The sequence below is a fragment of the Aythya fuligula genome, chromosome 1, assembly GCF_009819795.1.
Source record: "Aythya fuligula isolate bAytFul2 chromosome 1, bAytFul2.pri, whole genome shotgun sequence".
NCBI lineage: Eukaryota > Metazoa > Chordata > Aves > Anseriformes > Anatidae > Aythya > Aythya fuligula.
Window position 1 is genome coordinate 117,319,052 of NC_045559.1, and position 14,179 is coordinate 117,333,230.

The 14,179-nt window shown below is 38.8% G+C and overlaps 1 long non-coding RNA gene across 2 annotated transcripts; it reads left to right on the plus strand.

Moving 5' to 3' along the window:
* Positions 1–1,364: 1,364 nt before the first annotated feature.
* Positions 1,365–13,315, plus strand: LOC116490015. 2 transcript variants are annotated; one of them, XR_004253328.1, is made up of 3 exons: positions 1,365–1,667; positions 4,555–4,695; positions 11,082–13,315. It is a non-coding gene; the product is annotated as an uncharacterized LOC116490015 (long non-coding RNA). The 2 variants fall into 2 exon arrangements; XR_004253331.1 differs by lacking the exon at positions 11,082–13,315 and adding an exon at positions 6,545–6,961.
* The last annotated feature ends 864 nt before the right edge of the window (positions 13,316–14,179 follow it).

Below are 14,179 nucleotides of genomic sequence, written 5' to 3' on the forward strand. Positions count from 1 at the left end.
ACAAGAAAAGGAAGAAAAGGAGAAGGAGAGAGAGGGAGAGAGGAAGAGAGGGAGAAAGGGAGAGAGGGAGGAAGAGAGGGAGGAAGGAAGGAAGAGAGGGAGGAAGAGAGGGAGGAAGAGAGGAAGAGAGGAAGAGAGGAAGAGAGGAAGAGAGGAAGGAAGGAAGGAGGGAAGGAAGGAAGGAAGGAAGGAAGGAAGGAAGGAAGGAAGGAAGGAAGGAAGGAAGGAAGGAAGGAAGGAAGGAAGGAAGGAAGGAAGGAAGGAAGGAAGGAAGGAAGGAAGGAAGGAAGGAAGGAAGGAAGGAAGGAAGGAAGGAAGGGAGAGAAAGAGAGAGAAGGAGAGAGAGAGAGAGAGAGAGAAGTAGAGAAAGAAAGAGAAAGAAAGAGAAAGAGAGAAAGAAAGAGAAAGAAAGAGAGAGAGAATGAAGGAACGAAAGAACGAAAGAACGAAAGAACGAAAGAACGAAAGAACGAAAGAACGAAAGAAAGAAAGAAAGAAAGGTGATTAAAAAGGAGAAGAAAAACAAAGGAAAAAGGATTTGCCACACAGTAATGACCTGAAGTCAGATCTCTGGTTCCTAAACTCTCATCCTTGTGCTCAGGGCCTAGCTGGCTATCCCCATACATAACATAAACTACTCAGTCACTCTTAATATCTATGTGCATCTTTCTGGGATACATGATGGAATCCAGACACTAAAGTGTTTAGTGCAAGCTGTAGTTCTGGAAATGTTGTAAGGATTCATCAGTTAATGTAGTACATCGTATGTACATTAACTTGTAATCACAAGTACATGCTGTAGAACACCTAAAACTGTAACAGACTTCTGCTGATTCTCACTGTTGTTAGCTCAGAATACCTTTGGGATTACTTTTTTTAATACGACAGGGAAAATTACAGGAAAAGTTAGAAAGAGTATGAGAAAAAAAAAGATATGTTTTCCCACATGTTTTAGGACAGGAAATGATGCTGCATATTACCCTTTTAATATCTGCATTAATTTAGCACACAAACTTTCAAAGAGTAGAAGAGGGATCAGCTTTTGCTTCTTAGGCAAATGATCTCCATGGTGCTAGGAGAAGAAATACTTGTCCCAACATCATGGCAGGAGGATAAACACCTGTAACAGCGTGTTCCGAGATCTTATGACCTGGTTAATTTTTCATACAACAGGCCTACTGTGAAAAGCACACCTCTAAAACTGCTAATGAGCAATCGATGATATCATGACACAGTAACTGTTGTGCCAGTATTTTCACCTTCTGTCATTTGGATTTTAATGACTTTCTTATGTGCCTGGATGCAAAGCAACTCATACCACAAACAAACAAGTTTAACTGTTCCCTTTTAACTTGCAGGATAAGACTTTACAGAAACACATCTCTCCAAGGCAGCTGGCAAAACAGATGAGGTGATGTACCTAATGTCAAAACAATGAGAACAAACACTGAAGAGCTTCTCAGGCCTTTGAAGACCTACATCTGCCTTCAAACACAAAATCTCTTCCAGAAGGGCTAAAGGATTGTCAATGTGTCAGGAATTAAAATAAAAGACCATTGTGGCTGCCTACACTACTGAACTTGCCAGAGTAATCACAGGATCCCAGCTCCCTCCAGTAGCAGTGGCCAGACAAGCAGAGACATCAGTCACTGGTTTCAAATCTGGAGGTGAGCATCTTTGCTTGGTAGTTTCAGAGTTCCCAGGCAGTCTACATTTTTTTTTTATTTTTTTTTTTTTGGTCTGGCACTTCAGAGTTACTTGGGGTGTATTTTAACTGATGGTATGCAGCTTTCTGGGTGGTATATTTTCATGTATAGTCCTATCATAATTTCTGAATTGGAATAAAAGTGAGAATGCTTGTCTTCTATCCATATTTTAAAGCCTGTGTGGACCTCTAAGATGAAGTTCCTTGTTTTTATTGTTATTGATATTGGCATTACATTTCTCATTTTTAAACACCAGAAGACAAGAAAAGAAACATGAATTCAAAATTAGATGGGTTAAAAGAAGTTCGCCCAAGTATATACAATATTACTTATACAAAAGGTATAACTATACCCACTACTACAGAAAATATATTCAGTCAGGATCCAGATCCATCCTATGTACAAAAAAGATGGAAGAAAAGGTACTTTACTTCAGGAGACATCTGTTGTCTGCTAATAAGTAGGAGACTAATTTTTAATTAGATATATCTTACATAAAATGTTTGGCATTATTTGAAGCATTCCGAATTCTGCTTCTTGTTTTAGCTACCTGACTCATCAATATTTTGGGTTTGTAGCTAAGGAGAGCTACATTATGCTCAGACAAAAATAAAGAGTCATCTGATCTGTAAGTAAATAATTACACAATAATGGTAATGATCCATTATTTAAAGTTTCAAAACAATTTTTCTTCTAAAGTCAATTATATTAGAATGCCTGAACACTTTTTTCTTTTATACCAAGAGTTTTGGCTACTCATAATTCAAAAAAATAGACAAAAATGAACTGATGTTTTCCCACTGGCCAAGCTGACAATGCCATGTTCTGCCAAGAGGCCAAGGGAGGATTTGTTACCAAAGTGATCCCTGCACCCAGTTTAACCCCATGAGAAGTTTAGGGAAGGGTATGAGTATATCATGTTTACTATTTCTATTTCTATCATATTTTGATGGCTGGAGATATTTTATATTTGTCTGGGGACTTAAATTAATCAAATTTACATAAATGTCCCCTATCTCTGCCCTTGTATCTCTCTAATGGAAAGTGAAGTCCTTGGCCTCCGACGATCATCCTGTCATCTACCACTAGCCTGTCTCCTTTTATGAATATTCTTTGCAGATGTTGGCAATGAATATACTCAAGCACTTCTAAATTCTGCTGATTTCTCAGGAAGGAAATTTAATATAAACTATGGTATCCTCTACTAATTCATTTATTCGCCTTCAAATGCCAGCTATAGCCTGATCCCATATGTGTGTTCAGGTGAAAAATAAGAATAATATTTAAAAAAAAAAAATCCCTATAAACATTAAGTATCCAAGACTTGTTTTGGTTTTGATTCAGAACAGAGCCAAAATACATAAACTTCCCCACTGCCCCTCAAAAAACAGAATCTCATGTCAGGTGTTCTTTGATTAAAATAGGTACATTAAATCTATGTCAAATGTTGTTAAAATTAAATTTCTAATTTAAAAGTCCTTTTAAAACAAAATCTATAACTATAATCATGGTAGAGATACTTGAATAGTTTGTTTTTTTATTTGGTTTGGTTTATTTTTTTATTTCTTATTTTTTAGTTATGCTGAAAACAACACAGTTCTGTGAAACATTTCCACCTTGATTTAATTATATACTTTCCACTGGAAAAAAATCCATTAGGATATTAGACATTTTCCACATTCTATTTATGGAAGCATCAGACCATCTTCTGTTCCACTGCCTGCTCTTCCTGAGGTTTCTCTACAGTTCAGACCAGGGCAGTTCACAGTTAGCACCATTCATTTCTTTACTGCCTAAAAAAAATTTGGTCTTCTATATATCGAATCATGAGCTTGAGAGATTCTAAGACCAAATCCTGGATCTCAGCTGAGGGAGCATTCAAAATACATTTAATTTGGTTGTTAACATATATATAAATGTTTCTCTGGGCTGAAGTTATCAGTTTAGACCACAGCTTAAAACTTAATAGGCAGTAAGTTTCAGTACAAATATCACCATGCAAAAGGCAAATGTAAACACTCCTGAGTGACATTTCATATGACAGCTAGCTAGGATCCTCAGCTGATGGATGATGGGCATGTATGTACACAGGGAGTAAAACTAAGAATGTTGTAGGCTTTGTACTATATGCTTCCTGGATTTTTTAGTACTTATTTCACCATTATAAAAACATCTCATTGTTTTCAAGAGCAATATTTTTTCACAATTAAGTCTGCCTTAAAGCTATCTTGTTTGCGAAGTCCTTTTATAGATCACATGTTTTCTCCAGAAATTATCCTGTTCAAATAGTATTACTTGTAAGGTGAAACTATTCTTAGCGAGTAAACTAAATATATGTGCAAATAAATGGATGACCTTAACTGAGCAACTTATTTCTGAATACTTGTCCATAAATTTGACCTTCTTCTGGCACAGAACCATAATTTCATCACCTCAGTAACACAATAGTGAGTGAACAAGAACATAGTCCTTGGTTTTTAGTGGATATTGCACAGAGTGGCATTTAACTACAAGGCCACAGCGTGAGATCACAGTCCTGGCAAAGACTGAAAGATCCCATTATTTGGAATTTAAGATTGCCAAAATGAGATTTTATTTATGATGAGATTTTTCAGAGCTCATTTCTGTTCTGTCAAGTAGAATATTAAGGAGATAGTATTTCTACCAGTATTGACACAAAGGACGAAAATTTCCTTCAAATTTCTACCTCTGTATTTTATCCTGAATCTATTTCAATGTACCTTGAGGTATCTAACTGAGATGTTTATTTCAGAAACCTCGACACCCAAGATACATCCTCAGCCATTCAAAACTCATTTTAATCACCAACTCTCTTTACTGGCTGCAGAGAGATGCTTTTCAGCCTGCGAACCATGAACCCAGAGGCAGTTGTGAACTAGTTCTCCAAGGGTTTTTGAAAGGTATCCAGGAAGAACAAACCCATGGTCTGTGGCTGAAATTCATTGCAGAAGGGTTCCACCTTGCACAGGTAAGTTGAAAGGAGCTGCCTGTCAAAATGGCCTAGGAAGACTTTATCTGCTCTTAGCCACTTCAATGGCTAAACCCATGCACTTGGTACTGGCTTTACCATATTATTAACCCATTCTGGGCACTTCAAGGACTTTAGCAGTCCTTTGGTATCTTTGTTAAAGCTGTCCCAATATTAAAACAGAATGTGACATAGTGGCCTTTCCTGAAACATATTCTAAGTAAACTTCTCATCACAGTCAATTGCATCCAATTATTCAAAAACATCCATGTGGTCAGCATCTTCTAAGCACAGTAGCTAATGTAGTAAAAATCATGACTACTTATGTTTTGCCTCTGCTGAATTCCTAAAATTACCTAATTGCAAAGCTAATTATAAAATGAGGAGGGAAAAAGTTGAGAAAAACTAGAATAAGCTCTCAAGCCAACACGGACAGAAACAAGGTGGCAGGTGTCAGATCAGATAAATTAAATTATGATTGCATTCCATAATGTTGCTTCATTAAAAATACAAACAAATTTAAGCCTAGGGTTATGCATTTGACCTTAATTTGTCTTTATAATGACATCTAAAATTTTCAGAAAATGTTGGCAGAAAATGAAACCAAAGACAATACTGCATGAAGTTCTATTTTTGGTACAACATAATCAGAATTTAAATAAAATTTAGGTTGAAAATCAGAGATACAATTAGGCTTATAATGTGTAGGTAAATATTAATCCATGTTACTTTGAACTTGAAAGAAAAAAATAAGAATTAACTAAGTGGAGAAACACATTGTATTTGTCATGCTTAAAAGAATTTATGTAGCTATATTTTTAGAGGTATTTATATTTTTTATGTAAACCATGTCATCAAGGGCAAATCCTTACTTCTAAATAAAAGCTGGCCAAGGGGCAAGGGCAATCTGACTGGCCTTCTGACCATCCATAGTAGTCAACTCTTAGGTCATGCCTTGCAGGCTCTGTTGATGACTGTTTGAATCAGAGGTTTCCAATACAGATCTGCTGCTAAGGGACTAGCTCTAAGCATTATAAATACAGGCTATTCCATGTAGCTCTGTTGCAATAACTCATCTGTTTTCTTTTGCTGAATACAGACAAAGTCCAGGCAACTTGCCTTTACAATCTCAACCCCATTGAACTGCCCTCTGTTTTCTAGTTTAGCATCCACAAACACTACAGCTCTGCTCACGTCATTTTTTTAAGGACACATCACAGGGTTTTCTTAAAAAATAATCTGAAGTTAAGCTTGAAGGTTTTGCTAATACAGCTTCACCAGTAGAGATCATACAGCATAAGAATGCCATTGCACTAATAGTGTAGGTATGAGTTTTGAAGGTATGGTTAATTTTGTTTGGGAAATCAGAGGTGTGGGAAAGCTTAAACTACTTTTTGTTCTGTTTTGTTTGATTTTGATTTAACCAAATGAAATTACAACAGTAGTTAACTTTGAGTAGCATAAACTATGGAATTTCTTCAGATCATTTCCTTTATTGTACCATGTCACTCTTTTACTAACATGGTTTTAAGAAACAAAATTTTCTTTCTGACATCTAGAAAGCTGGCTTCTGTCTCTAGCAAATTCCACACATCTGAATAAAAAGATCATTCTAATAGAGTTTTAGATATGAGATTTCATTACTAAATATTATGAAGGCATTTTATCTCTGCATCTGACAAACAAAGAATATTAGAAAAGATCAGCTGGAGTATCTGAGCTGCAAAAAGGACTAGAAGGTTCATTAGATGAAAAACCAAACCAAAACAAAACCAGAAATTTAATTCAGAGCCCCAAAATGTAGTAGGAAATAGCTTGTGTTTGTATTTCAGATGCATTTTTTTTCCAGACTTCTTTAGGAGTTAAGAAAAAGAGACTTGGAAACTGTGACTCCAAAAACAGACTGAAAAAAAGATTTACATCTATTTTCTGAAGTATTAGTTCTCAGTGAGTATGTCTGCATTCAATATTTTTATATTATTACATGGTTCACTGTTGCCAGTCTGTTCAGCCACTCTAGATATTTTTTGCTTAAGGATATATTTTATTTCTGTTGATAGGAAAACCTGAGCCTTGCAACTTTCTGCACTACAAATTCATAAGTGACAGTCAGACATGACCAGAATTTCTCTTTCTTCAGTGCCCTTGGTAAGCAGAAATATGGAGACAATATCTTAAGTATAAGCAGGGAATACTGATGGTAAAGTGTTGTTCCAAAGACTGCCAGGAAGAAACAATGGAATTTGTAGGTAGTCAAAATAAAAAATAAATAAATAAATAAATAAAATAAAATAAAATAAAATAAAATAAAATAAAATAAAATAAAATAAAATAAAATAAAATAAAATAAAATAAAAAGCTGAGAAGAAAAAACTAATTAGTCTATTTTCAGCCAGGAAATATGTCACATTAAAAAGCCAGCAAAACCAAGTTCATGAAATAGTATTCCTCTAGATGGAACTCTTGAATTTGAAAGATGACAGTCGTGTAACAAAAGCATCGAAACTTTCAGTAAAGATGAAATGCCACTTAGGAAATTATTCTCTTCCTCCACCGATTATTTCTCCTCCTGAAACACCTTCTTATGGGAAAATGGGCTTATCTCACTTACTCAGTCCACAGCATGATGAGACACAGCTCTTCTGTGTAGAAGACTTGAATTTAAAGGACATGAATAAAGTGGTAAAATAAATAAAGTGATGGCTACAAAAGAGGTTTTGACAGGTGCAGAAAGTTATCTGTGCATATCTATGCTTTTAGAACAGGATTAAAGCTGCTAGTCAAGAATTTTAGATTTTACTCAGCTCTTGTTATTGAACTTCCTACTAACACTTGCAAACCTATATGGATAAGAAATAAGATTTTTATTTTTTTTTAACATTTATGTAAAAAAGCTTGGGAAGTGAAAGGGCAACAGATAATTAAGTTCATTTAAACAGAACATAATCTTTGCAATATCCTATGAATTATTGACACAACGATAGAAAAATATTACTTAATGCTTTTGTCAACAGCATCAGAACAGTTCTGCAATAATCTTTAAAACAAACATGGTATCTTTAAAACTAATTAATAAAAATGCATGTGTGAAAAAGAAAATGTGTACTTATACAGAGTTAAGTGGCTTTCTTCAGTTTCTGAAAAACACAGATACTAGCAGTAACTCCTAGACACCACAAATATATTCAATGAGAGCACAAAAGCAGATGAAGCAGAAGTGTTAAAATGACAAAGAGCTTTGCAGGGTAATATGTTGGAGATGAAGCTCTTGTGAAGTAAAATATAATAATGTGGGGCTGCATCTCCTAACGCTTCTGCACTCACACTGAAGAATCAGGTATCAGCCAAATGTCAGCCAGATGTCCTTGAACCCTCCATCAACTCTGCAACAAAACCATCATAACCAAGATCTCTGTAGTTCAGCATAGCACACGGAGTGAAAGTAATAGACTCCTTAGAAAGCACAGTGAGATAGGTAGAGAATGTTGACTTCTAATGGTGACTGTGCAGTTCTTTTCTTTGCATTTTTAGCTTCACATCTGGACTACTAAAAACACTTTTCTTGAGGCTATCTTTGAAATATGTTGAGAAATCTTGTCTGGCAGAAAACATAATGCGCATGCCATACTGTGGTGCATACAAGCATGTGCTGTGCTCTCTGTTTGCTTCTGGCTGTTATTAGAGGTACCAGTTACCCTCCTAAACATATACTGAATATTTAACACTTTTATCTTCCAAAGATTGCTTTTCTCATTTAATCTCTCACAGCAAGAGCAATGTTTTGCTTTACTGTTTCTCTGAAGTCCTAGCATTGCACCTGCAGATACCAGTATCCAGATATCCTCCATGCATGGGCCATGCTCCCTGAGCTGCTTTTCGCCTTTCACCTTGCAGGGCTTCAAAGCAGATCCCAGCTCCCTGCAGTCAATGATGCACACAACTCCAAAGTAGCTTGCAGCAGAAATGAAAAACTATAAAAATACATACACGAAATCCTTTAAAAGACAACCCTGCACAACCCTGCAGTAATACTGCCCAAGCCTAGAGACAGCCCAAAACACTCAGAGAAGTTGCCACGTGTACCATTATTGCTCCCATGCATAATAAAAAACTGCACAGGAGAAAAGAATGCACCAGACACTAAATAAACAAACTGATTTCTTTCTATTCCTAACGTGAATAGCAGGGAGGACTAAAGCCGCCCACATTGTTCTCCGGCACAACAAAGTCCTCTGTTGCTGTTGCTGGGGGAAAGAGTCCCTGCCCATGTGCCCCAGCTTGCAACCTGGCACAGGAACTGGTCCTAGCACTGGTACAGCTTAAACTTGAGCTGCAGTATGGGGTGGGCTCTGGGTAAAACTGGTCCAGCCCTGGGTGCTCACTGGGTGCTTCTGAGCCTGCAGGTGCCAAGCCAGCAAGGCCCATGCAAAGCCTGCAGTCAGCCCCCTGCTGCCCCAAGCCTGATGAGAGGGGTGGTGGTAGCTTTTCTGAGGATGTCTTGTAATTGCAACTGTGTGTCTCACGTGCAGCAGCCAGATGCCACGAAGGAGTTTGGGGGCGGGGGAGGCCTATAAATCTGCATATACATAATGGCAGTTGGGCTATGAAATTCATAAATTAATACAAGAGCAATTCTCTTTGTGGCAGAGTCAACACCAGCACAGTGTCCAGCTGTTTATTGCTTTGACATGGCTCCTGCCTCTCACCACAAAGTCAGCACAGGGCTTGCGTGGACTCCTGCAATTTTCTCCTGTTCACCCCTGGATATAATGAATTCATTTGTTACTGAGATTGTACACAGGGCATCAGGACCTACTAAAGTTTGCTTAAATAATACAACTCCTCATCCAACACCAGCCTCTCTGGTCTCACAGTGAGCTTGGTCCTCGCTACCTGTCTAAGAAGTTTTGGGGGAACAAGAGGCAAGAGGGGCCACCTCAGGCCTATCTCTGCTCTCATAGCATCTTCCCCCAGGTTTCCCTGCTGAGAAGGCCCCAAGCACAGCATTGGGCATGGGCTCTTGCACAGCTCATGGATGGACCTCGCTGCCCCACACCTCTAAGCTATAGCTCCTCTCCATCTCCGTTTATCCTGTCCCTTGGGCTATTTTATACCACTTCTCCTCCTGATCATCATCCACCATCATGGAAACATCATATGCTTTGTAGTTAGTCACTTTATTTCCATGCCAAGGCTGGTCTCAAGCTCCTGTCACTAGAAGCACCCTGTGTTCTCTTCTTGTCATAGATCTTTAAATGCAGTAGTTATGCATTACTTGAGCTGCACATATCTCTTCCTAAAATAACACAGGTGTCTCCATAGACCTTCACTAGGCCTTTGATGCACTCCAGGCATCCTGCTTTTCAGTCTATTATTCAGTAGCACAACTAAAATAATTGGGCCTTAGAACTTTCTAACACTTTTTTTTTCTATTTTTTTTTTCTTTTCTTTTTTTTTTTTGACTTCTAACAGGGTGAGTGGTCAGGTGTGATACAGAGCTCAGAGCAAGCTGGAAGAAAAGAGAATACATGAGCATGCTAGGAATTAAGCTAGTTCTTGTGGTTTGCCTGTGGAGAGGGGTGTAAGGCCTGCAGAGAAGTTGATCATAGATAGTGCAGTTCTGAAAACAGAATGAAGAAGGTGAATGAATGGGGGAAAAATAAAATAAAATAAAATAAAATAAAATAAAATAAAATAAAATAAAATAAAATAAAATAAAATAAAATAAAATAAAATAAAATAAAATAAAATAACATAAAAGTAAGTAAAAGGCCACAAAAAGAAAAAAAAAAAAAAAAAAAAAAAGTGTGGATCTCCTGAAGCAGAACTTTATTCTCCTGAAAACAATAGGTAAAATCCCTGGAGATCCTGTCTCAAACACACCAGGAAGGAAATCCACAACTGTGGCATGTGTGAGACAAAACTTGTTCCAGCTGCTTCACTGGGTGCAGCCTGGTCTTGGACAGGAGCATCCTGTAAGGATGCATGAGGTGCCCACACATGACTTGCTGAGACTTCTATGCTTTCCAGGTGGAGCACTCCCCATCTTCAACCAGGGTCATGAAGTTCCAGTTCCCCACAGTGGACCCATTACTTTGCATCAAGTCTTTGCTATGGACTACGTTACTTCTCTAGACAGGGAAGTTTGAGCACAGATGGTGGGGACTGACCCTTCAGACTACATGCATGCTAAATGTTATGCTTTTGGCCTGCTCCAGTCCTCCAAGGACACCCCATCAGCCCTCAACCTGCCACAGCCCACTGCCCCTACAGGCTATAACCCAAGTACTCTGTCTTGACACAAAAATATGATAACAGCAGGCTTCAAACCAACCTTCTCATTTGCTTCTAGGTTTTCTGCATTCTGCTTCTCATTCTGCTTCTAGGTGTTCGAGGCCAAAGTCCAGAGAAGACAGGGACATGCTCCTTTGTTAGTACCACTTTTACACACATGGATTTGTGGATGGGAAAAACTGTTCTGGAAAAATACAGATACACTGGACTTGTGGTATGTCCTTTTGGGACCCAGGAATATCCTCTACATGGGTCCTGGCACAGCCAGGAGCAATATATCTTGTGATGCACCTGTTGTCATCACCATTTTGAAGTACTCTGCTGCTGCTACCAGAGCTCAGCTGGCTTGGTGATAAATATATATTAATCAAACAGAACAAAATCATTACCCATGCTTTTATTGAAGTCAACATTTGAAGTATTATAACTTAGAGAGACAAATAAAAACATTAAAGGAGAAAAATACAGAATATCTGTTAAACATATCCAGGGGCTGAAATAGGATGTGTTAGTTGTAAGCACACTGCGTGAGGTAGCAGCACCAGTCTTTCCACAAAAGCAGCCATGGGATATGCTCCTACATAGTAAGCTCCAGGAGAACATTTCTGCAGCATCTACACCCACAAGCTAGCCATAATGCCAGCAGTCCAGGCTTACCCTGGAGTGACCTCATGTGTGATCCAACTGAGATTAATAGGGTTGAACAGGTTTATAAACCAGGAGAGCAGGATACCAATTCTAGCTGTCAAAATTACAAGCTATATCTGATGACCACAGCCAGAAAGGTATGAGAGCTTGGTTAAAGTGTTACCAAGAAGTCTAGAGGTGGTGTACCAGGCATTCATGATGGTTACTGTGGTAAACTCAGAGTGCTTCTAAGTAGATCATTTTTAACCCAGGTTTAAACCACCACAACTGGAAGCAGACTTTGGAAGAATGGATCCAGTTCTGCCCGTTGCTGTAAGACAGTAGCAGTGAATAACTTTTTGTGCTGAAGTCAGATTAGTCGGGTGTGGGGAACTTGCTGAAGCCAGAGAATGGTTCCTTGAGCAACATACAACATACAGCAACACCTGAAGTGAAAATGCTCCATCCAAAAAAAAAAAAAAAAAAAAAAAAAAAAAGAGAAAAAAAAAAAAAAAGAGAGAGAGAGAGAGATAATGACCCTAGAGACAGTGACTTGTTATATTAGGTGTAAATTAGATGCGATATTAAATCCATATGGTAAAGGTTAGCATGTAAGAAGTATTGCATATTGATTGAAGCACTTTAGAATCGGCCCATTTTTCATTAGCTTTTTATTGGCTTTGCTATAGGCAGCAGCAACGATACAGAATGCCTAAGAATTACCTGCAAGAGTAACTGATAGTGCAAGTTTAGAAAAGATAATGATGTTTTCCTTATACTCGTGATGATAGTAAACAGCAGAGATCTCTAGCAGCAACATCAAGTCCATTTCACAAACAAGGAAAAATTAACATGTGAGAAAGAAACCATGCAGATCTACCAATAAAATTATAAAGCTGATTGTAAAATGGTCCAGAAGCATGGGAAAAAAGAAAATCAATAGTAAAGTACGTGTTAATTAGTATCTTCTCCATTCCACTGGATATATATCAGACTTCAGTGCTTGCAGAATCAGGAAAGCTTGTGGTATCAGGGCTCCAGTCACTGAAACTCATCTTTCTATGACTGAGCAATTGTCCCCAAAGGCTGCTAAATTCAACAGAGGGAGACAAAGCCAGCAACATTTTTTTCCCTGAGGACATAAATAGATGGTGAGATTAAATATCTCCCTGGCACTGCTCTTGATAAAACTCTGACACCCAGCTTCCCCCTTATCTTTATGCACTAACATCCCAAACTCTGAAAAACACCTCCCCGATGGGCAGCACAGATTCCACACACTTCTAGACCTAGGCCAGGCCTAGCAGCAGGCTGGCATTCAAGCTGCCCCCAGCATCTTCGAGGTCAGTGCCTCCACAGCAGGGAGCAGCAGTCCCCAGCTCTGCAAATTGTTGCACTGGATTGTCCTCGGGCTCATATAGAAATGTCTATGCTGATTTGTGTCTGATTTGCATTTTACGGCCATGCCTCTTTACATGCATGTAACTGGGACTGTGAGCACAAAGTGCATACAGTAAGGAATCATGGAATCACAGGATCACGGGATGGCTGAGTTTGGCAGGGAGCTCAGGAGGTCACCTGTTCCAAGCCCTGCCCAAGCAGGGCCACAAAGCGCAGGCTGCCCAGAGCCATCCCTATGTGGCCTTTGGAGATCCCCAAGGACAAGCCCCCACAGCTCTCTGGGCAGCCTGTGCCAGGACTCCTCACCTGCACAGCACAGAAGTGCTGCCTGGTGTCTAGAACTGATACCACAGCCTGCAGGCCCACCTGGACCTGTGCGCAATCCTGTTGGCTGAGTCCATGCACATGACCAAAATCTGGTGTCCGGGCCACTGGCATGCACTTGACAGCAGCCAAGAGGCTGAGGGATTCTGAATCCCACAAGCATCTGGGGTGCAGACATGCTTTCTAAGCTGTGGAGAGCACAGCAATGGTTGGTATTCAGCAGATAGCTGAGCTGAGGATTTACACCATAGCACAACAGTGATCTCTGTTTTGTTCTTTACGCCTCTGCCAGCAATTCCAGGCAGACTTTTTTGACTTTTTGTGGGCTGCTGAACATGGCTGTTTTTATAAAACTGTCTGTTATAGCCCAAGGTCTTTCTCTAGCAGCAATAGCCAGGTCAGACCCCATCATCGTACACATAATACGGGGAGAAAGTCTCCATGTGTACTGTTCTCTATCCATCAGCACTGAATTTCACCTGTTGTGTGTGTTGGTTGTTTGTTGTTTTTTTTTTTTTTTTACTACTTGGTCATTCAGTGCCATTAAGCCCTTCTCTAACCCTCCCGACAGCTTTCATTTGTACCACTCTCAGTAGCTTAATGCCATCAGCCAGAGATGAAGTTATTTTGGCAAGTTATCTGAAATGTCTTCTTCTCTCCACAAAAATCATTCTGTCTAATAAACAATCCCTCTTCTGTGAGCACACCACTCCAATTAATGGAGGTTAATTGTGTATAACAAACAACCATTCATTGTATTCATTAAACTAATGAGATTTCCTTTTTAGAGAATTTATTACTTGAAAAATGCAATTTTGTTCACTCGGCTTTTAACTGC